Genomic DNA, 23,070 nt, shown 5'->3' with positions numbered 1-23,070 from the left:
ATTTTCAGAGCCAAAGTGTCCGATGAGCTATTTCTACAGAAATTAACATATTGTCCTGTGCTTTTTGTAGACTTTGTGTTTAACCTGTGTTTCTATGCTAAAATGTTCTAATCTAATATAAAATGTATAACAATGAGGTTAACGATGTATTTTAATAATACTAATGATCATTTCCCTTAACCCTTTGAGTGCGTTTTACAGGTCCTGAATCACTAATCTATTCTAACCAACCTTAATATGTGTGTCCACAAATTTTCGACGGCCGTCGATCGATGTGGGTTGATGGTCGATCGGCGGCTGGCAGTTTAAATAATGCCGAAAAACCTCAAAACCCTATTTCGTGTCAATTTAGGCCGGGCGTCACGTCACCTTTGAACTCTTAAGGTAGAAACAAACTACCATCACACGTGACTTGATGTCATGTGTCTACGTTAATTTTTCGCGTTCCTCCCGACACGCTTGATCCTTTTACTATAACGTGTCCACGTCCACATTCTGGACTTAGACTAAAAGTCCCCCTCTACATTTTGTTCCCAGGGTCCGATCTTCTCACGACTCTGACATCCACCTTCGACCAAAAACTGAAACTCCTTCTCAAGTCAGAGAATGTCACCTCACCTCCTTCTGAACCGTGTGAATCATTCAAAGACCCTAGCCTGCATCGGACGATAGACCTGAACTCTAATAAGTCTTCTGTAAGTATAACCGAAAAACCATAAAACTCTGTTTCGTGTTAATATAGGCCGGGCCCCGCTTCGAACTCTTGACGTTCGCGCTCCTCCCGACACGCTTAATGAGTATCAGAACTCTAGTTTTGAATTTGACCATTTGAGTTCCACTAGTATTTTACCTTTTCTTCGTGCCTGGGAACGTATCCATCTTTGAGCGTATAAAACATGTGTTATACATAGGGTGGTTACTTGAATTTCATTGTATTATTTTATGTGTTGCAGGACTCTGAGAGTAAAGACAAAGAGAACATGGCCGTCCATAGTAATGTTAATGTCAATAATGTAAAGGAAGTGAAGGAGAAGAGTGAAGACTTGAGAACTCACAAGACCTTACGTCAGACCCTATCCGAAATGAATCCGTCAGAGTGTAAACTAAACCGCTCTTCCTCTCTGAGGAAGCATGATGAGAATGATAGGAAACTCAAGAGAACAGGATCGCTCAATGTTCGCCCGAGTAGAAGTGATTCCAAGATTGAGTCGAGGATATCAAAGTTCGAAGCTTTGGTGCAGAATTTCGAAAACAAAAACGTGAAACGTTCCGACTCGTTGAGTAAAAGTGAGAAGACAGACTTGAACAAGAGACGCCAGTCTGATGTGAAAAGTAAGTGGTCTCGGGAGAAAGAAAACGTCAAGTTGAAACGAAACCGAGTGAGTAATGCGAGATCCATCAAGCGACGACATACAGTAGGGGGAACAAAGGACTTTGATAAGGTGAACTGGTTGCAGAGGGAGAGAGAGCAAGCCGAGGAGAGCAAGAAAGAGAGGAGGACCAGTTCACCTGACCTGAGTTACTCTAGACTGCAGAATATCCTCAGTGATGTTGTAATGAGACCTCAGAGCTTACTAGATACACATTTCTCTTCCAGACTCCTAGAGTCTCATGTATGACGTAGACTATCACATACCTAGGTATAGGTACTTTATATCTAGTTGTATTGGGGTCACAACCCTTTCCTATATCAATCAGCATGTATTCTTATTACATGTGGACTACCTACTTTTTTTAATCAGGGGACCATAAAACCCATTTCCTCCATTTGAAAAATTTGGACGGATTCTAATATACTTTCTCACCACACAGTATATAGGTTCCTTAACCCCCTACTTTATGTAGGTAATAGAAAGTAAAAAAATATTGTGATATAAATGTGTTGCTAACATAATATTGTTTTATATGTTATTATTTTTTATAAGCGTACTTTGAAATACTCATCATGAAAGCTGTCTTATAAGTTAGTTGAGGAAAGTTGCGCAACTAAAGTTATTCGAGATTTAAAACAGTACAACGTGATCAAAAACCTAGAATATTGTTTTCTGTGACGTTATGTCGTGCGAAAAAGTTTCATATGAAAATTGTCTTTTCGATCTTGTCTCGTTTCTTTTGAAGATTTTGTGGGATAACAGTCTAGAAATTGTGCAACTTTCCTGTCCGATATGAATATATTCACAATAATATTGTGTGTGCGATGCGATTTAGTACTTACTCAAAATGGAAAGCACGGTATTGGTTTACCTATTATGTAGAATTTTACCTATTAAGTCCTGTACATAGAGATTGATTTATTTTTCAATCACCCGAGCTGAATCACCTACTGTACTATTTTATTATATTGATATACCATCTAATATGTTTTTGAAGATAACCAGAAGGCGGAATTGATTTCGGAGGCATTTTCCACCACCCAAATTTCAGAGGTGCTATTATTACTGTGATAAAGTATCACTTTTAAATGAAATTATCTTCCTGCCTTCACTTGGAATGAAATTTAAATCTTGCTTACCCAGCTTTTACCATTTTGTGACATTGTACCATATTTGCCCCTTTACCTGTCTATGCTTAATATTAGTGCGTTCATGAAGTCGCTTGCACTCCCTCGTGACTTTTGAGTGGATCAATTGCCAAAATTTCAACTTACGTCAAGATGTACAAAAGTTAAGGGGAGGGTGCAACTAACTTTATGAATGCACTATGTATGTTGTTTCCGCAGAGATTATGTTGAAGAAACACAGTAATAATTTAAAGTCTAATAAATGTACGAATCAGAAGAAAATTGCGAAAATCATACAAACCTATAACGATCTCAACTAACCCACCCAGCGAAATACAAATTTGTAAGACTACATAGATCTCAAGTAAAATACAATGGACCAATGCAAAGTATAAATCATATGAGTATGCTCTATGTATCTATAGCGCAAAGTGAATTGACATGGACTTGTTCAGTATGAAATAATATGGACCCAAGCAAAGGAAAATACTATAGACCTGAGCAAAGTGATGTACTATCGACCTATGAAGCAGTCATCATATGCCTTACGATGAGGTTGTACGTAGCTTTCCAAAGACCAGCGCTCTCTACAGTAAATACTGTTTGGTATGTGTGGAATCTGGAGGTATAGATGCAAAAGTATTACTACTATGTGAAGTCCAGTGTTGTATCCTATACTTTGTCTTGCTCTCTTGTTTTCACAAGGGTATTGGATTTTTCCTAAAGACTTGCATGTTGGGAATATAATTGGGCCAATCTCGTGCTTGCCCTATTTTGTCTTGGTGTCCTGTATATTTGTGATATTGTTCCATGACTCTACCTATAAGCTTGGTTGGAATTCTTACATATTCCATGTACACTGCATGATCACACAGTACACAGAGATGTATTTTCAGTATAACTTCGGATGAGCTACCAACCAAAACTCAACCAATATGTTCTGATATTTCCTATTTAGTTTGAAGAATGATACCAGTACTTGTACTGTTTGGATAGGACTAACCGTAGCAGTAAACTAGACTGTCAAATATTCAACTTTGAAAAGGAACTTCAAATTAATTGTGATAAAATTCCGCGCCTCGGTTGGGATTCGAACTTGCGTCCTCCCGCTTAGCATGCGAGCGTCCCCTACCGAGGCAGGTATTGATATTTATTCCGACTGCATTGTTATCATTGTGTAATTCTTTTTGAATTACTTTTACATCCAGAGTTGTAAAATGACCTACTACCATATTTGCCCCTTTACCTGTCTATGCTTAATATTAGTGCGTTCATGAAGTCGCTTGCACTCCCTCGTGGCTTTTGAGTGGATCAATTGCCAAAATTTCAACTTACGTCAAGATGTACAAAAGTTAAGGGGAGGGTGCAACTAACTTTATGAATGCACTATGTATGTTGTTTCCGCAGAGATTATGTTGAAGAAACACAGTAACAATTTAAAGTCTAATAAATGTACGAATCAGAAGAAAATTGCGAAAATCATACAAACCTATAACGATCTCAACTAACCCACCCAGCGAAATACAAATTTGTAAGACTACATAGATCTCAAGTAAAATACAATGGACCAATGCAAAGTAGAAATCATATGAGTGTGCTCTATGGATCTATAGTGCAAAGTGAATCCTCAACTAACCCACCCAGCGAAATACAAATTTGTAAGACTACATAGATCTCAAGTAAAATACAATGGACCAGTGCAAAGTAGAAATCACATGAGTATGCTCTATGTATCTATAGCGCAAAGTGAATTGACATGGACTTGAAATAATATGGACCCAAGCAAAGGAAAATACTATAGACCTGAGCAAAGTGATGGACTATCGACCTATGAAGCAGTCATCATATGCCTTACGATGAGGCTGTACGTAGCCAAAGCTTTCCAAAGACCAGCGCTCTCTACAGTAAATACTGTTTGGTATGTGTGGAATCTGGTAGCTATTTATTTAGATTTTTGTTGGTTCTAATTAAATTTACACAAATACAAGATGAAATTATAAAGAAAGGGCGAAATTATTGTCTTAGGCAATCTCTTTCAGTCATCTCTCTCTACCATGTTCCCTCTCTTGTTGGTTCTAATTAAATTTACACAAATACAAGATGAAATTATAAAGAAAGGGCGAAATTATTGTCTAAGGCAATCTCTTTCAGTCATCTCTCTCTACCATGTTCCCTCTCTGTCTCTGTCTCTGTCACTCTCAATCATTGTTTCCCTCAGTTTCTAAACAATCTCCCAACTGTCTCTAATTTTGTACTCCTTACCTACTCATTTTGAATTTTGCACATCTATGTAGCTATTTATTTAGATTTTTGTTGGTTCTAATTAAATTTACACAAATACAAGATGAAATTATAAAGAAAGGGCGAAATTTTTGTCTAAGGCAATCTCTTTCAGTCATCCCTCTCTACCATGTTCCCTCTCTGTCTCTGTCACTCTCAATCATTGTTTCCCTCAGTTTGTAAACAATCTGCCAACTGTCTCTAATTTTGTACTCCTTACCTACTCATTTTGAATTTTGCACTACCTATTTTATTTCATTTCCCTTCTCTCCTCGTCTTCCTTTCCCTCCCCCTTCTCTTCTCATTCTTTCTCTTTTCTTTTCCAAATCGAAAAACAAAATGTAGGCAACAAAATTAAATTGAATTCTCTCATCTTGAACCCAACTAGACAAGACATTTGTGAGGATTTTAGTGTTCAAGCGAGTGTTATCTGTCCACAGGGACAAGACTGTTAAAATCTAAAATGTTTCCAAGTCTAACTTGATAGCGAAATTTTGCAAACTAGGTCAACGCTCGTTTTCTAGCTTAAAATTCTACCGTTCTCTGTTTTATTTTCATATGCCCCACATCTTGCCAATGTAGCCTCTCTTGCTCTCCCTTTGCTGTCTTTCTCCTTTTCTCTTTCCGTCTGTATTGTCTTTTGTTCTCTTCATTATCAGATATCACACCATAGGTACTACTTTGGGTAATCATATCGAGATTTTATTACCTATCTATACCTACCAAAATACCTAAATAGAGTTTCTCTTGGAGGGTTTCAGCAGTCATTATATATAAGTTCTTTGAAGTTCTGCACAATATATCTGCCTTTTGGTTCTCCTTATCAAGTTAAATAGAGTTTCATATGAAAACTAGAAAAAAGCTTTTCTATAGCTATGTAGCGTTGTCCTATATTTCCTATTTAGTTTGAAGAATGATACCAGTACTTGTACTGTTTGGATAGGACTAACCGTAGCAGTAAACTAGACTGTCAAATATGCAACTTTGAAAAGGAACTTCTAATTAATTGTGATAAAATTCCGCGCCTCGGTTGGGATTCGAACTTGCGTCCTCCCGCTTAGCATGCGAGCGTCCGCTACCGAGGCAGGTATTGATATTTATTCCGACTGCATTGTTATCATTGTGTAATTCTTTTTGAATTGCTTTTACATCCAGAGTTGTAAAATAACCTACAGTTGTTTATAATACTCTACCATAACGGTTACTACCAATTATTTCTCAACATGGGAAGAAAATGTCTTTGTTGGAAATATTCCCCCATGTCTTAAGACCTTGGTGGTATTTAAGTCATCAAGCAAAGGAAAATACTATAGACCTGAGCAAAGTGATGGACTATCGACCTATGAAGCAGTCATCATATGCCTTACGATGAGGTTGTAGGTAGCTTTCCAAAGACCAGCGCTCTCTACAGTAAATACTGTTTGGTATGTGTGGAATCTGGAGGTATAGATGCAAAAGTATTACTACTATGTGAAGTCCAGTGTTGTATCCTATACTTTGTCTTGCTCTCTTGTTTTCACAAGGGTATTGGATTTTTCCTAAAGACTTGCATGTTGGGAATATAATTGGGCCAATCTCGTGCTTGCCCTATTTTGTCTTGGTGTCCTGTATATTTGTGATATTGTTCCATGACTCTACCTATAAGCTTGGTTGGAATTCTTACATATTCCATGTACACTGCATGATCACACAGTACACAGAGATGTATTTTCAGTATAACTTCGGATGAGCTACCAACCAAAACTCAACCAATATGTTCTGATATTTCCTATTTAGTTTGAAGAATGATACCAGTACTTGTACTGTTTGGATAGGACTAACCGTAGCAGTAAACTAGACTGTCAAATATTCAACTTTGAAAAGGAACTTCTAATTAATTGTGATAAAATTCCGCGCCTCGGTCGGTATTCGAACTTGCGTCCTCCCACTTAGCATGCGAGCGTCCGCTACCGAGGCAGGTATTGATATTTATTCCGACTGCATTGTTATCATTGTGTAATTCTTTTTGAATTGCTTTTACATCCAGAGTTGTAAAATAACCTACAGTTGTTTATAATACTCTACCATAACGGTTACTACCAATTATTTCTCAACATGGGAAGAAAATGTCTTTGTTGGAAATATTCCCCCATGTCTTAAGACCTTGGTGGTATTTAAGTCATTTGTTTTGTCTGATTCATGTTTCCAGAATGCATTTTTCTCGTCTGATTATGTGTTTAGATTACGCAAATTCTCAGACTCAGTCAGTTGGTATTCATGTGTCCAAAACGAATAAGTCCTTTATTTCGACGTTTTATTGTAAACGAATTTATATTTTATTTTCCTCTCCAGAAATACCTATCTTCCCGTTAATATTGTACCTACCTAAATAATATATAATTATTCACATTGAACTGTGTCTTCTATTTTGTTTTTATTCCTTTTTTACGCGAAGACATGAAATTTTTACAGCACATTACACTAAGCCCAATATTCAAGCACTGTGTATTCCTTGTAATACATTCAACTTGTAATCATTTGTAATTATTTTTTTGTTATTATTGTAAAATGTACATAGATCGTATTTTAATGTTAATCTAATTTAAAGAAATGTTTCAATTTTTAATGCATTTTAAATTGTCCAGTGTATATTACGTCCACTCACTTCCTATCTACCATTTATATCTACCTACCTATTCTTCATATTGCGTTGTAATAGAAATCGGAAAAATATTATATTAATAATAATTATTTATGATATTTGATTTGAAAGAAACTATTCATTTCGAGAGAAAATAAATTCAATATACCTACTTATTAAAAAATAAAATACCTAATATGTTTTCCTTTCTTGGATTATGTTAATTCTCGTTAATACTCAATCTCATGTTGATTCCCGACCGTTACGTCCAACTCCTTTGTGGAACGGACCCCAGCTCTTCAATCTACATGAGATCGTAAACTTGGAGGAGACGCTCTAAAGACGTATTAAGATATTAGATAGTTTTTGAAACCAAAATTAGCGTACCTTTAAGTGAATTCTTTAACGTTATTGAGTTCAATTAACGGGATGCTAATTTTGGTTGCCAAAACTCTTTTCTTAATGTCTTGAAATTGAAAACAGGTGGGTTGACTTTCGTTTTTGGCGTACACCTACAAAGAATAGTAAAAAAAGCAGTACTTACTCGATACCATAAAAACAAATATTTCCCGGTTATGATGCCTGGGCTGGAATCAAACCCGCACCCTCTAATGTACCAGGCGTGGACCTTGGACTACACCGAGGCAGGCTTCAGGCCGTGGTTATGAACAGGGCTATCGTAGGACATCGTCGACCGAGGCAGGCTTCAAGCATGTATACTTGTATAGCACCTTGCATCAGAACTAAATACAAGGCGCTGCATGGCAAAATTCAATACGTTCTGAAACAGTCCGCTAGGTGGCAGCACTTGATTGACTGTCGCTGGGTCAGATGATTTCATTTCCACAAAAAAAGTAAAATTTTGTTTTTCTTTTCAGAATTTCTAATTTCTATCTGGAAAATGGCTCCTGCGGTTTCAGTGCAGTGTACATAACTAATTTAAGTAATAAATTAATGAAGTGCTTGTGTTGATTACTTTTGGTTAACGTCTCATTATTCCTGATCAGTGTTTGAAGAGAAGCGCTACTAAAATGTCGAATAATGCCCCTGCGGACAGGGAAATAGCAGCTGAGGATAGTATCAGAGTGGTGTGCCGATTTCGACCACTGAATCATTCCGAAGAGAAGGCAGGATCCAAGTTTATCGTGAAATTCCCCTCTGGTGGCGAAGAAAACGGCTTATCTCTTGGGGTAAGTAACAAACTTTCTATTCTTATGTCTCCTATGCATGACTACGAACAAAGTGTCTGTCAAGTTGTTAATTGTCTGCACTGCACCTACAGTGAGATAACACTTGACTAGAATACCTACATTACTCATCATGAAGTACAATTATTCATAAGTAGATGTGCAAATACAACAAATTAATGTCCATATCATTATTTCTCAGTCTCTTGATTCAAGATGGCAACAACTTTGAAATTATTTTCCAAGAAAGAAAGAAACTTTTCAGCCAGGACTACAAAGTGTTTAGTAACTTCTGAGTATTTCTTGGAAATAACTCCCTGATAGTCTGCAAGCTCACTTGGAGGTTAGCAAACACTTTAAGTAACTTGAGGTTTTAGATCCAGCTGTTACTTAGGTACTTACTTATTTTATTCTTCACTTTGCAGCTTTGTGTTTCTAGTGCAGCTAATATTGCATGTTTTGTGCAATGCCTTTTATTTGCAATAAAATGGGAATGATTAGGTACGGATTGAAGTGAGAACTGCTCAAAAGATATTGCATTATTGCAACATAAGTACTCCTCTATTATTCAAATTCCATATTTGTGTAAAAGGGACTGGACCCTCTTGATGTAAATATCTTCTACTTACAAGCAGAGTGTATGCTTATTGGCAATATTTTATTTTATTGTCTGTGGCCTGACAAGGGGGCATATTTTCAGTTTGAATTACAGTCAAGTGTATGCTTATTGGCAATATTTTATTTTATTGTCTGTGGCCTGACAAGGTGGCATATTTTCAGTTTGAATTACAGTCAAATCAAATTCAATCAAATCAAATCATGGTATCTTTGTGGTAAAGCAGAGAGCTTTTTCACAACTTTGTGGGTATCACAATATTACAAGTCTTTCATTTACTCAATCATCATATTTATTATTGCTCGTCTCTTTGACTTGTAATGCCGCCACTGGTTGCTACTCGATTAAAGTAGCTAGGTACTCAATTGTCCTCACGAGGCTGAGTGCACCCCAAACTCCAAGCACAGAGCCGAAAAAAACCTCAGCACCGCCAGAAATCAAACCCGGACCTCCTGTGTGCAAGCCTAGTGTGATACCCACTCGGCCACAGAGCTTGCTGTTTAAATTAAAGTCTTCTAAAAAGACAAAATAAATTTATCACCAATTGTTTTCTCACTGTTAACTAGGTCCATGTAGTCATAGTAAAAATAGAGACAAAATACCTAGCTTGGAAAAGTTATTGACCACATAGGAATTACAAGAGTTGTACTATTACAGTCAAATCAAATCAAATCATGGTATCTTTGTGGTAAAGCAGAGAGCTTTTTCACAACTTTGTGGGTATCACAATATTACAAGTCTTTCATTTACTCAATCATCATATTTATTATTGCTCGTCTCTTTGACTTGTAATGCCGCCACTGGTTGCTACTCGATTAAAGTAGCTAGGTACTCAATTGTCCTCACGAGGCTGAGTGCACCCCAAACTCCAAGCACAGAGCCGAAAAAAACCTCAGCACCGCCAGAAATCAAACCCGGACCTCCTGTGTGCAAGCCTAGTGTGATACCCACTCGGCCACGAAGGAAAATACTATAGACCTGAGCAAAGTGATGGACTATCGACCTATGAAGCAGTCATCATATGCCTTACGATGAGGCCAAGCAAAGGAAAATACTATAGACCTGAGCAAAGTGATGGACTATCGACCTATGAAGCAGTCATCATATGCCTTACGATGAGGTATAATTATTTATGATATTTGATTTGAAAGAAACTATTCATTTCGAGAGAAAATAAATTCAATATACCTACTTATTAAAAAATAAAAATCCACCACTACCAATGTAGCTGATCATGGACCAGCCAACCAGAGCCTGTTGCTCAATAACATCCATAAAATGGAAGGTAAACATTAATTAAATAATATTTTTGATTTGCCAGAAATTAACGCTTAACGTATATATGGTATGGTTACGTACCTTTTTGGATTTTCGGCTGCAAAGGTCTTGAATATGCAAAACTTATAACCAAGTAAATCGATCACTTATTAGCGACTCTGGGCTGAATCAGAGCTCGAGTGACAGTGGCTAAATGCGAGCTGCAAGTATGTGTGTTGAGGGGCTCGCTCAAGATTCATTTCAGGAGAGTCTCCTCGGATATGTAGATGTCCTGGTGGGAGACAAAATGAAGAGACCATGGTGTCATATTGTCAATGATAGAGTGCCTATTTTAGATATATTGTTGTTGTTTACAAATGTTGGGACATTGCCCATTAGGCCATTTTCCTACGCGCGTCCCAATATTTTTCTACAATGGAACTGCTGGCTTCCAGTGCTGGACAGGAATTTTTTTTGTTGTTGAATTCAAGAATAGAAAATTCATCAGTGGAAAAGCAAGATTGGGAACCTGACAGTTTGGTATTTAGTACAATCTTTATGTGTTTTACGATTCCTACAGTAGTTCTAAATGTTTATAATATCGCACTCAGCTGAGGGTTTATCAAATGAACGCCAAATTGGTGTCATCAAATGAACGTCAGATTGAAAAACTCTTCATCAAATAAACGTCAGAATGAAAAACTCTTTCATCAAATGAACGTCAGGATGAAAAACTCTTCATCAAATGAATGTCAGATTGAAAAACTCTTTATCAAATGAACGTCAGAATGTAACATCGCACTCAGCTGAGGGTTTATCAAATGAACGCCAAATTGGTGTCATCAAATGAACGTCAGATTGAAAAACTCTTCATCAAATGAACGTCAGAATGAAAAACTCTTTCATCAAATGAACGTCAGAATGAAAAATTCCAAATTGGTGTCATCAAATGAACGTCAGATTGAAAAACTCTTCATCAAATAAACGTCAGAATGAAAAACTCTTTCATCAAATGAACGCCAGAATGAAAAACTTAAACTCTTCATCAAATGAATGTCAGATTGAAAAACTCATCAAATGAACGTCAGAATGAAAACTCTTTCAAATGAACGTGCGTCAAATTGGTGTGGCCCATACGGAGACGTGTCATACTTGACTCTTTCAAATGAACGTCAGAATGAAAACTCTTTCAAATGAACGTGCGTCAAATTGGTGTGGCCCATACGGAGACGTGTCATACTTGGTCTCGTGTGAACATACTAAACGAAAGAATCCAGAGTTCGTTTTCAAGCTGCTTTTGAAAGAGACTTCATTGTGCAAAAGACTTATCTTATCAGTGTGTCAATTTATTCGATAAACCTTGATTCGCTTTGCTGAAACCCAAACCCTTTCAGCTTACCTACCGAGTAAAATATAGCTGTGTGTTTCTTCATCTTGGAAAAAATTAAGCCTCTTGAATGTCACAATCGGCAGGGATAGGTATCCACACTTCTACAACCAATTACAAAAAATAAATAAATAATAATAAGTTACACACACTTGACGCACAAAAAGATAAATGTGAGAAAATGGAAAAACTGAAAACACCAGATGATTTAGGCTTTGAACTCTTTAGAGAAACGGAAAATTTCAACTTCACACATGACTTGGCACGGAGATAAATAACAATGAGTAGTAATCAATAACCTAATACACGATTAAAGAAAACACTGCACAGAAATTCGGACATTTCTGTCTCCTTCGCTGAAAGATTGGAACCGCTTCCGAATCAAGCTCAGAACACACGAAGCTGATTGGCGATGTTATCACAGGGCAGAATGATAAGGAGAAGAGGATGGTAAGGTGACCATTGTGTCTAGTGGCGGGGGTATGGTTTTCTTTGAGGTCTTGTGTTTCGCTTTTAATATAAACCTTCGAGCACAAAAAATAAATAAATAATGATCTGGTTACTTTCAACAATCTGATAAACTTTCAGGTAAAATAATAATAAAATTTGCTGTGAAAATCACAGCAATTCTTTATTCAAATGAAATGAGCTTATTCGGGGTTTTTTAGGTATCATTTGGGAGAGGGTCTTCTCTAATAACTTTTTTACTGTCGAACCATTTATAGACAGTACACAGTCAGATTAAAAACCGCCAAAAAGCGATCAAAATATCGAAATCTGAAATGATAAGGAGAAGAGGATGGTAAGGTGACCATTGTGTCTAGTGGCGGGGGTATGGTTTTCTTTGAGGTCTTGTGTTTCGCTTTTAACATAAACCTTTGAGCACAAAAAATAAATAAATAATGATCTGGTTTCTTTCAACAATCTGATAAACCTTCAGGTAAAATAATAATAAAATTTGCTGTGAAAATCACACGACTTTCTTTATTCAAATGAAATGAGCTTATTCGGGGTTTTTTAGGTATCATTTGGGGGAGGGTCTTCTCTAATAACTTTTTTACTGTCGAACCATTTATAGACAGTACACAGTTAGATTAAAACTGCCAAAAAGCGATCAAAATATCGAAATCTGAACGAAGTTATTACAGTGAAGAACACCTAGGTGTGTAAATAAAGGAGTAAGATCTGTTTATTTCTCTTCTGGGTACCTATATGACTTTATTTTTATAATTATGCAAGTATTTTTTCTCTTTCATATGTCTTTCTACTTCTTTAAATGTGACATGAGTGAACTGACAGGAGACACCCAGAGCCCCGACCCCCCTTAATGTGTCCGCCACTACATCTCTGTTCTCAATAACACAATGACCAGTGTCCCATGTCCCATACCTTCATCAGTATTCAGGGCCCATACTAAGAGGTGCCACTAATGGAACGTATTCAATATTTGGAAGCAAAGCGACAATTAATCGATCATAATTTCATGATGTGGAATTATGAATGAGGCAATCATATGAGCATGTTACGAATACTGACCATGTTTGGGTTTGGGCGAATGAAATACGCATTGCTATGAACGAAAATGTTTACATTATATGGGTGTGCCAAGTTAGACGAGCAACCCAGTAAATAGCTGAAAGTTAACATATGAGCATGTTACGAATACTGACCATGTTTGGGTTTGGGCGAATGAAATACGCATTGCTATGAACGAAAATGTTTACATTATATGTATGAGTGTGCCAAGTTAGACGAGCAACCCAGTAAATAGATGAAAGTTACTTGAAAGATATGACAAGTACACCTACTTATTGTACTTGCACAAAAATCAGAGATCTCCAATGAAATTGTTTAGACTTGAAAGTTACTTGAAAGATATGACAAGTACACCTACTTATTGTACTTGCACAAAAATCAGAGATCTCCAATGAAATTGTTTAGACTGCGGAAGTAAAGGGACTTTTCAGTCTCATTCTTGCAGTATAAAGGGGCTTTTCAGCCCTATCCCGAAAGGACCTAGGAATATAAACAGGGTATATAAATATATATGTATTCTATTTTATTCTCTGTCAGAATGAAGAAGTTACATTAGTCCGGGTAAAATAAACACTCGTTTTGTGCTTCTCTGTCATACCTATATGACAAAAATGACAAAATGAAGGTACATTAATTACCACATTAGTCCGGGTAAAATAAACACTCGTTTTGTGCTTCTCTGTCATACCTATATGACAAAAATGACAAAATGAAGGTACATTAATTAGTCCGGATAAAATAAACACTCATTTTGTGCTTCTACTTACCCAGGATCCTGTCGAGCCCCATCTTCTGAGCCGGGGTCTTAACCATGGCTTATTATATGAACAAAACATGATGCTCCAGTTATCCTATGTCATTCTGGTTTACTTTAGTCATTCACACTAGTAATTATGTTATCATAATGTTTTTTTTTTTCTCTTTTTTAATTGGACCTAAACATATTTAGCCGTGGACTAACGCGATTGAAAGATTTACGACTAATGTCTTTCCTATGACACCATCGGATTAGAATAAAAATCCCGAGTTTTATGTCTCGTGACGGGGCATTTCCAAGGATGTTTCTTTATATTGTTTAATTATACGTTATTAATTTATTAATTCGTTGTTTGTTTAACGGATGATTCCCCATCGTTTTACCTTCTCTTAGTTTTCGCAAATCTCATTAGCAGACACACCTTCACAATTTGATACGAAAAAACAACGATGAGGGTATCCAATTTTGACTGTGTTCTGATACGTTCTATTCCCATATTTTTCAAGAAAGTGAGATGCCTTAAAAAAGAGCAAAGGGAAGGAATGTTTCTAAGGGCGAGGAGGGCCTTCATGTGACATTATCAGTAGGGGACAGTAGGGGTGAAGATGCAATAGAACTTATCTACAGAGACTATATGAACAGGATGGCCTTCATGTGACATTATCAGTAGGGGACAGTAGGGGTGAAGATGCAATAGAACTTATCTACAGAGACTATATGAACAGGATTATATATCTAGTCTACGATTTCACCAAAAACCAAGTAACAACAATAAATATGTACCTACCCTTTCGAACATTACCACTCGAAACATGAAAGTGCGCACCAAGCAGTTTGTAGAAACCGAACACTAGGCAAGTCCAAGACCTGTCATCACCAGCACGTACTAGCGTGGGTCCAAACATGATGGCCAGGTTCCTAGCTTCCATTTTGTTCACTTCTGAATTATCCACTACTCGTTTCAAATGTTGCAAGATGTACTTGAGTGTCTGGAAGTGATGCTCTGGAAGCTCATGCACCTGTAGACAAGATAAGACAACCAGATTGTATCCACAGAGAACTTTTGCCAACAAAAACAGGATTCTGTATGAACTATGTAGAGGAATTTAAACTCAAATACTTCAACAGTTCAAGTGTTAATACCACTAAAACAAGTTTTAATTGAAAATCCTGAACACAATACATTACAGAAGTATTAAAATATTAATACATTAATATTGAAACACTTTCTCTAACAACGCTCATCACTCAATAATCACTGAAATGCCTTCGAGTAGGTAACTAACTTAGCATGATCCTAGGTAACGTCGTTATAATACATAATAATCTTTAAAGCCAGTAACAACATAACAAAGCTTAAATTTAACCCGAGTAAGCAACAATATAACTTGGTTTAGTAATGTATTTAGTATGACAACAGACGAATATCACAAGAAAAGTAGTAGTTTCAGTTCCAAAACATCAGAGGAAAAGGAAAACAGTCACCTGATGCCTAAAACTATGCACACAATAGAATTTTCAATGTTTAGTTCAAACAAATCAACGGGCTGAGCCCTATGTATGCAGAATAGACTAATACAATAGGAATCCCTGAATCCATCAGGCTTAGAATTGAACAATTAAGGGCACAGCTATTAAACGCGACGCTAGCCACCTGGGTCAATAAAAGTTAATTAAATCAGTCATCATGGGACCACAGTGGTCACGGTGAGGTCAAGGGTGATGGATTCACAACCACACTGTCACCATGTTACCTACTTGTTTAGGTGGTCCCTATTTGGAAGTAGCTGGGTTTGATTGAAAATGAAACTAAACGAAAAACATCATTAGTCTTCATTAATTTTATAATTACTCCATTATGATTATTGTTCACTTCTTCCTTTTAGCATACAAAGGGCAAGCGTTTCGAATACTAAGGTCGACTCGGGCTTTATGTCACTTCGCCTTTTCGCATAGATCTCAACCACCGCTGGATGGATTGTTTCCATTAGGCCAAGGGATCTCTCCAAGACTGATGGCAAAACTTGTACTTCCAAGTCTCTTATGACTGATCTGGTGATAACTGGTGACTCAGCTAAAGGTATGATGAGGTTGATGGGCATTCACTGATAAAAAGTGCTGAGACTAATGAACAAATACTTTAACTACTTGCGTTATAATTATAACTGCCCAAACCAGGATTAGATCGAGTAAAATAAATGACACACGGATATTTCTGAATTCATGACACATCCCTCACAACTCACACCAACTCATGGCAATGAAATAACTAAACGTCTAAACGAAAAAAGCAGAAAATATTCGACACAAAAAACTAATCAAGGAACAAAATCAGACCCTCTTCCTCGACTCTTCCCCAAGATGTTTTTTAAATGAAATTCATTAGCACACTTATAGGTATAGGTATAATCTACGAGCTGGTTTGACAGGGAAACAAGACAAAACAGCTACAATTTCACGCATTGTTAAGTTTTGCGACTTGATTAAGGTGATGATAAGTAGACAGAAAGATAGAGAAGAACGTCGAAATGTGATGCTAAGGTCAAAGTCACAACGAAAATTCAACGTCGGAATAACAAACACATGACGGGGAATGAAAAACTCTAACCTTACTTGACGAAGACATAATACTCCTAATGATATTGTACGGAGCTGTAAAATTTTGCAACTACAATGCCCAACAGAAAACCTAACAGCGCAGCGGGGTTTCTGCAAGGTACAGAGTACAGACGACAAGAAAATCAATACACAACACAATTGGTACCAAAGGACGTGATTAATTTATCATAAAATTTTGCAACTACAATGCCCAACAGAAAACCTAACAGCGCAGCGGGGTTTCTGCAAGGTACAGAGTACAGACGACAAGAAAATCTATACACAACACAATTGGTACCAAAGGACGTGATTAATTTATCACACATTTGTAGGTAGAAAACTAAATAATGCATTTCACTCATTGGAAAAGGTGAAAACTTTTGCAAACAACTTTTAAATAAACATAGGTGGGCACTAGTAATCTCAGGTTTGTTTTTGTTGTTGAATTCAAGAATAGAAAATGGCATCAAAAGGAGTTTTTTGACGAAATTTCCAACAGTTAATCTCACTTGGACGTGGTAAATGAACAGCTAACAAAACAAATGACAAATTTCTACCTCGAGAGTTGAAAAAAATTTCTCCATTAAATATTTTCATTAAGGAAATAGGTAGATATTGTTATCTATAATTCTATACAAATGAAAACTTTTGCAAACAACTTTTAAATAAACATAGGTGGGCACTAGTAATCTCAGGTTTGTTTTTGTTGTTGAATTCAAGAATAGAAAATTCATCAGTGGAAAAGCAAGATTGGGAACCTGACAGTTTGGTATTTAGTACAATCTTTAAGTATGTGTTTTACGATTTCTACAGTAGTTCTAAATGTTTATAAGTTTTATAACCTATTCAGTTAAAACCAACAAGGTAAAATGTACACATTGTGAACCTAAGTACACTTGGCCAATGGAAAACTATGCAATCACAATTATCTGAGCAATTAGGAATCTCGTGGATTTTAACATGTTTATCCTTAGGGAGTTATTGCAAAATTTTACAGTTGTACTCCAAAAATTTATTGTTTGCAAATGGTATAGTGGTTTTATTGTGTTCTTCTTGCGGATTTGTTTCACCAAAAACCAAGTAACAACAATAAATATGTACCTACCCTTTCGAACATTACCACTCGAAACATGAAAGTGCGCACCAAGCAGTTCGTAGAAACCGAACACTAGGCAAGTCCAAGACCTCTCTGTTAAACCCTTTTTTAGGAATACTTCACTTTTAAAAAAAATAGCACTTTGGTATTAAAACGAGTCCGCGCGAGAGTGAACCTAATCTTCAAATGTGGAACCGTGTTTTAATTTTGCAAGTAAAATTTATTGAATTTTAATGTTAGACAGAATAAAACACTATTTTTCAACAAATCATCTTGAATTTGAAATAAAAGCTCAAACGTCTCAAAACTATTAGACCACCACTCTGCATTTCATCTTGAAATTTTGACAAGTATCAAGTCGACACTTCACATCTGGTAGGTAAATGAGAAAACGAATCGAAAGTTAACTTTATCAGGACAGATGGTTATGAGGAAATACACGGTAAAACTGTTCGCAAATATTTCAATAAAAATAATGAAATCGACATAAAAATAATAAAACCAGAAAAAAGAATCGGAAATTAGAAATTATGACAGTTAAAGACACCAAGTACTTGAAACCCAATACCCGATATGACAAAAAAACAATAAAACTTAATAAAACTCAAAATATCGGTCTCTAAAACCAGAAAAAAGAATCGGAAATTAGAAATTATGACAGTTAAAGACACCAAGTACTTGAAACCCAAAACCCATATCGGTCTCTAAAACCAGAAAAAAGAATCGGAAATTAGAAATTATGACAGTTAAAGACACCAAGTACTTGAAACCCAAAACCCAATACGACAAAAAACAATAAAACTTAATAAAACTCAAATACTTCAACAGTTCAAGTGTTAATACCACTAAAACAAGTTTTAATTGAAAATCCTGAACACAATACATTACAGAAGTATTAAAATATTAATACATTAATATTGAAACACTTTCTCTAACAACGCTCATCACTCAATAATCACTGAAATGCCTTCGAGTAGGTAACTAACTTAGCATGATCCTAGGTAACGTCGTTATAATACATAATAATCTTTAAAGCCAGTAACAACATAACAAAGCTTAAATTTAACCCGAGTAAGCAACAATATAACTTGGTTTAGTAATGTATTTAGTATGACAACAGACGAATATCACAAGAAAAGTAGTAGTTTCAGTTCCAAAACATCAGAGGAAAAGGAAAACAGTCACCTGATGCCTCGGAGCTTTTGTGGTCAAAGCGCTCGCCTAGTAAACAAAAGAGTACGGGTTCAATCCCAGCCGATAAACATACATGGAATTTGTCATCATATTGTTCAAAAAACAATAATAGTAGTACCTACTACTGGGATAAAGGGACCCCTTATTCCTACTCGAGTAGTAAAGATAGGCAGTATAGGCACTATAACTATAACATATGGAATTATTGTGGCCTCTACATCCACCCACACAAACTAACCATATATACCTGAGACAGCACTTGAAGCACTTGGCACCAAACCAACAAAGATTCACATTAGACGTTCAAGTCTCCACGGGTTAACTTTAACACCGAGGGACTAGGACGTTAGGTACATGATCACATGATGTAAGAAAAGAACAGTCAAGATTACCCATGTGCAACCAGGCAACCAAATGGGCAAAAGAAGCAAGAGGCAAGTAAATAGCCACTCCATTGTAAGAACTTATGATCGGAACGGAGACACTGTGCCTAGCCTCACTACTAGACAAGCAACACTCCAAGCACAACACAATCTGCATTTAACACGATCTAATTCGAGAAATAATGTAGAGAAAATCATGCAAAATTCAACATCCAGCATTCGTGATTATATCGTAGGTAGAAACATTGTTGCACTGAGATGGCGTGAGAAATCAAATTGATTGAGATAATCAACTGGTTTGATATACCTACACACAGTCAGTATTAACATACATATTTACAAGAGTAGTAAGTAGAGTAATATTAAAATGTTTTAATAAGAATTCAAAACTGGTGAAGAAGGAGATGTATTCAGACTACATAACAGTCTAACAAGGCATCAAAAGGAGTTTTTTGACGAAATTTCCAACAGTTAATCTCACTTGGACGTGGTAAATGAACAGCTAACAAAACAAATGACAAAGTTCTACCTCGAGAGTTGAAAAAATTTCTCCATTAAATATTTTCAAGGAAATAGGTAGATATTGTTATCTATAATTCTATACAAATGATAAACCCATTCAAACTCGAAACATCAAACTGTCCTCGTAAACATTTAGCTACACAAAACGTATCCATCATTTTTCTCGTTTGCAAAATATTTTAAAAGAAACAAAGTGAAGCATGATAAAATTATAAAATAAAATCAAAATTCCACTTGTTTTTATTTATGTCTAGTACTATCTGATTAACACTTTATTGAAGATAATGTATAATTATACAGACGGCACTCTACATGTTTATGACTATCAATTTATATTTTACGGACCTACATGACGAGACCAGCAGACATAAAAGGGACAATGGACCCTTGAAATAATGTCTAAGTAGACACACAATTTATATTTTACGGACCTACATGACGAGACCAGCAGACATAAAAGGGACAATGGACCCTTGAAATAATGTCTAAGTAGACACATATGTTTTACGGACCTACATGACGAGACCAGCAGACATAAAAGGGACAATGGACCCTTGAAATAATGTCTAAGTAGACACATACATAGGTATATATTTTACGGACCTACATGACGAGACCAGCAGACATAAAAGGGACAATGGACCCTTGAAATAATGTCTAAGTAGACACATACATAGGAAAAGTGATTCCTCTTTTTCTCAATGTTTACACTTCGTTATTTTACAGTGAAATTAACGTATGCTTAAATATACCCAATGGGCTACTAAAATTTGCGATACACGTTATATTTGTACCAATGTTGCCAAATTGCTTTCGGCATAAAAATAACGCGAATGGCTTTCTGACTCCACAAGGGAAAATATAGCAGACGTTAACCTTTTCCAGTGGTGTGGTCGAAGGGTACACTTTCCTTGAACAAGAGCATGAAACAATGGAATTGGAAAAGCTACAAAATACCACCGAACAATCATCCTATTCGGTTGCTCATACAAGGTTCCAAGAGCGTCACCGTTAAACGAATTGGAAAAGCTACAAAATACCACCGAACAATCATCCTATTCGGTTGCTCATACAAGGTTCCAAGAGCGTCACCGTTAAAAAAAAACACCCTGAACAGAATTGGAAAAGCTACAAAATACCACCGAACAATCATCCTATTCGGTTGCTCATACAAGGTTCCAAGAGCGTCACCGTTAAAAAAAAAAAAACACCCTGAACTGTATTAGAGACATGCGACCACAATGTACATTTAGGAAAACGCATCAGTCTTCACAGCGCAATGGATAGTGTCAACTAAATTCATGAGAATTATCATCATGAAACAACCGTGGAGGTCTCTCTTCACTTAATCAATTTACCTCTTCAAATGCATCTTGCCATCACAAAACTCAAAACACAAGACTTCCTCATTAACAATTTCAATTAGCGGAGGAAATAATTCAAATAACTCACTGTGCACCTCACCCATTCAGTTCCGAGCTGTACATGGTGCCCGAGAATATAAACAACAAAATGGAACTCGTACTCATCGGAATGAAACAGAAAGTAAAATCTAACAATTTCAATTAGCGGAGGAAATAATTCAAATAACTCACTGTGCACCTCACCCATTCAGTTCCGAGCTGTACATGGTGCCCGAGACGAGACGAGAATATAAACAACAAAATGGAACTCGTACTCATCGGAATGAAACAGAAAGTAAAATCAAAGTAAGTAAAGGATGAGTTGCATACATATGTCATGAATAGATTATTTTGCCGAGAATATAAACAACAAAATGGAACTCGTACTCATCGGAATGAAACAGAAAGTAAAATCAAAGTAAGTAAAGGATGAGTTGCATATATCATGAATAGATTATTTTGCACAAAAAACTTATATGCCCAAATTGCGGTCATTCGATTTCCCCTACACATCCAAACTGCGGTCAAGTTCAGAATCTCTAATATTTCAGGTAGATCTGTAGACAATTATTACTTTCTGAGAACTTATCACGCACAACCAATGCTTGTGAAAGTTTCCATGCTAAATTGAACAGCATGTTCTACCATCCTCACCCTAATATATACGTACTGCTCGACGCTTTACAGGAAATTCAAACGGGAAGCACAGTAAAAATGAATACTGTTGAAAGAAAACGGAAAAGATGCAAGAAAACTGTTGAAAAAAAGTAAATATATAGCTTCTTACATGAAGCAGTATAGAGAGGGGAATATAGACAGATTATCGTTTGTAAAATCCATTTCTTATAAGTTCCTTGCAAAGCAATAAGCCCAACATCATTCATTTTTATATAAATTGTTGTATTACTTAGATTTTCTTGGAAAATTCGCTTCTCAAGGGCTTTTTTCCCATAACCATTTTTCTTTACTCTTATCTCTTTTTCTCCCTTCTTCCTCTTCTTCTCTCTTTTCTTCGCCCTCTTCTCTCTATTATCTTCTCTTTCCTCTCTCCTCTTCTTCTCTTCTTTCCTCTCTACACCTCTCTTATCTCTTTTCGCTGAAAATCTTGGTTCTTTAAAATGAAGAAACCTCTTCAGAAATTATAATAATGGCGTCTTTAAAAAATTTTAAGGGTTTTTTTTTTTTTTTTTTTTTTTTTTTTTTGCACAAATTTTTCAAGGGCACGCAATATTTTAACTCTTTTTAACAGTATAAATTTTCATTTAATGCTTTATTTCCTTTATAATATGTGATAGCCAATGTGTCCCTCTTGATCTCTTCCTTATGTAATAGCTACTTGCCTTCATGATAATGAATAATTAAATCTCCATCTTAAATGGTTTTCCTAATGAAGTTTTGTTCTAATAAAATAATTTATGATAAATGAGATTAATTGACCTTTCTTCAACTCTGCTATTGAGTTTTTTATTGCAAAATTTTACAGTTGTACTCCAAAAATTTATTGTTTGCAAATGGTATAGTGGTTTTATTGTGTTCTTCTTGCGGATTTGTTGTGGATTTATTTCGTGTTCATCTTTTTATGGTATGTTTCTTTTATTGCTTTAAAAGTGTGATGCTACTAGTGGGACTTATTTAAAGTACCTATTAACTTCACCAATGATATATAAATGCTCATAAAGTCGCATTGAACAGATACCAATCTACCACAGACACAAACATGTATAATTTATGTAA

At 36.1% G+C, this 23,070-nt stretch overlaps 1 protein-coding gene and 1 long non-coding RNA gene across 2 annotated transcripts in view; both read right to left on the bottom strand.

The window, feature by feature from the left end:
- The window catches only part of LOC103508914 (rho GTPase-activating protein 21), a gene marked incomplete at its 5' end in the record, with an annotated part of 73,251 nt that overhangs the window by 8,816 nt on the left and 41,365 nt on the right, over positions 1–23,070 (bottom strand). The gene's annotated exons all lie outside the window — the stretch shown is intronic.
- On the bottom strand, positions 2,156–4,039 carry LOC113467284. The gene is made up of 2 exons (XR_003391423.1): positions 3,747–4,039; positions 2,156–2,558 (listed from the first exon to the last, which is right to left on the bottom strand). It is a non-coding gene; the product is annotated as an uncharacterized LOC113467284 (long non-coding RNA).

The sequence above is a fragment of the Diaphorina citri genome, unplaced genomic scaffold (assembly GCF_000475195.1).
Source record: "Diaphorina citri unplaced genomic scaffold, Diaci psyllid genome assembly version 1.1 scaffold446, whole genome shotgun sequence".
Taxonomy (NCBI): domain Eukaryota; kingdom Metazoa; phylum Arthropoda; class Insecta; order Hemiptera; family Psyllidae; genus Diaphorina; species Diaphorina citri.
The sequence above is the reverse complement of the archived record's forward strand: the minus strand, read 5'-3'. Positions and strand labels throughout refer to the sequence as shown.